General features: G+C 42.9%; 1 pseudogene across 1 annotated transcript; it reads right to left on the reverse strand.

Moving 5' to 3' along the window:
• Positions 1–347: 347 nt before the first annotated feature.
• LOC308248591 (small ribosomal subunit protein eS12-like) lies at positions 348–727 on the reverse strand (annotated as a pseudogene). Its single transcript has one exon. The product of its transcript is annotated as a small ribosomal subunit protein eS12-like (transcript).
• Between the last annotated feature and the right edge of the window lie 1,623 nt (positions 728–2,350).

A 2,350-nucleotide genomic window follows, 5' to 3' on the forward strand; every position in this document is an offset into this window, starting at 1 on the left:
TGCTGTACAGGTTTGTAGCCCAGGAGCAATAGGCTATACCATGTAGCCCAGGTGTGTAGTGGGCTATACCATCTAGGTTTATGTAAATGCACTCTACAACGTTTGCACAACGATGAAATTGCCAACTGATGCGTTTTTCAGAACATATCTTTATCGTTAAGCAGTGCTTGACTCTACTGCCAAATGATAGAATACTATATATTCTTTAAAAGGAACAAGAGAGAATCTAGATACATACTGAGTGAAAGATGACCTAGATATATATATAAAGGAAAAAGATGGGTTTTAAAACTTGTATGTGATCTTGTTTTTTATTTATTTATTTTATAAAAGCCAAGTTTATTTGTTCATTTCTTGCATTTGAAGTACTCCTCAGTGACATCCTTTGCCTGAGACTCTTTGCCATAGTCCTTAACCACCACGCAACTGCAGCCAACCACTTTTCCCCATCTCTGTCGATTTTACAGAGGCCTACCCATTCCCCTAGCTTCTTCTTGTCCTCAGCCTTAATTAGGTTGGTCTGGTGTTCAGCACAAAGAGCCTCCACCAACTTGACGTCCACAGGCTCATCCCAGTTGGATGCACGTACACAGAGGAGGGCTTGGCGCTTGTCTAAGGCTTTGGCAGCTTCGCGAATTCCGCGCGCGAGGCCGTGGTGGATGAGGGCGGTCTGCAGCGGCTCTTGCAAAGCAGTGTTCACGTCCATCGCCCCTCCAGCAGCAATGCCTTCCTCCCATGGTGGTGGGGTAGGAGAGAGCCAATCTGGAAGGCACCCAGGCCTCCGCCTCCGCGCAACTCCGCGGCGGCAGGGAAAGAGCGTGATCCTGCTTTTTAAAGTAAAAATTCTCATGAATGTATGTTGTTTTATACTGAGAAAAATGAAAGATTGGGTAACTGGATTTTATTTTCTAAATAAATTTTTTCTAATGAATTGTTTATAATGAGAATGGAATTTGTGTGCTCGGAAAAATCAACACATGAAATTTTAATAAGATTACTTTGGGGATTAGGAATCAATTTTTCCATACTTCCAGTTAACAATATTCATTCATCAAACTATTGTGTTTGGTATTGGAGAGACAGAGGTGAATAAATATTTCCTGCCTTCAATTTTATCACAGTCTAGTGCAGTCGTCGGCAAACTCATTAGTCAACAGAGCGAAATATCAACAGTACAACGATTGAAATTTCTTTTGAGAGCCAAAATTTTTAAACTTAAACTTCTTCTAACGCCACTTCTTCAAAATAGACTTGCCCAGGCCATGGTATTTTGTGGAAGAGCCACACTCAAGAGGCCAAAGAGCCGCATGTTGCTCGCGAGCCGCAGTTTGCTGACCATGGGTCTAGTGGAATGATTTTTAAACTGCCCTGTGTTTTAGGGGTGGAATAAATAATTTTAATTTCATTTTCAAATATATTTTAAATATTGAAACACCTGTAATAAAATCAATTAATTTAATATAATAAATTTTAACATTTTGGGACCACCACTAGTTAATGTCCACCATCAGGTAAACTGTTTTTTTGTGTAGCTATTAGTGTTAAATTTTTCCTGTCATCACTGAGCATATATTTAAATTTATTGTAAATATGTCATTACTTAGAAAGGTTATAGCTTTACATTGGTCTTTTAAAAAACCAGCCTGCATATCTCTGCTTACAGAAAAATCTACAGGTGACTATGCAACCATAGCATGTATATGCTGAGCACAATTAAATATACAGCAAAGTTCAAGTTCATCTGCTTGATGTATAGTCTTGTGTACAATGTATACTAATAAAAGGGTAATATTCTAATTAGACTGGGAGACCTTCCGGACATCCTTCCAGACAAAGCCATGGTGGCAGGGCCAAGGCAGAGGTGGTTAGGGGCGATCAGGCCAGGAGGGGAGGGCAGTTGGGGGCGAGTAGGCCAGTGGGGGGGCCAGTTGGGGGTGAGCAGGCTGGCAGGGGGGGATAGTTGGGGGCGAGAAGGCCGGTGGGGGGAGGCAGTTGGGTGCGAGCAGGCCGGCAGGCAGAGTGGTTAGGGGTGATCAGGCAGGCAGGCAGGTGAGCGGTTAGGAGCCAGTGGTCCCAGATTGCAAGTCGGACATCCCCTGAGGGGTCCCAGATTGGAGATGGTGCAGGCTGGGCTTAGGGATACCCGCCCCCCCCCCCCCCCCCCCCCCCGTGCATGAATTTCATGCACCGGGTCACTAGTAACAAATAAATGTATAGCATGTCAGGTTGGTTAGATAGGGTTTTGCAGATTCTTAAATTTAGAGTTTTATAAGTTCTTGGTGTTTTTCTGACTTTTATAATAAGGCATGGGTGCAGTTGTTGGCTATTTTTGGTGAACCAATTTTTTAAA

The sequence above is a fragment of the Plecotus auritus genome, assembly GCF_963455305.1.
Source record: "Plecotus auritus genome assembly, chromosome: 5".
Classification (NCBI taxonomy): Eukaryota; Metazoa; Chordata; class Mammalia; order Chiroptera; family Vespertilionidae; genus Plecotus; species Plecotus auritus.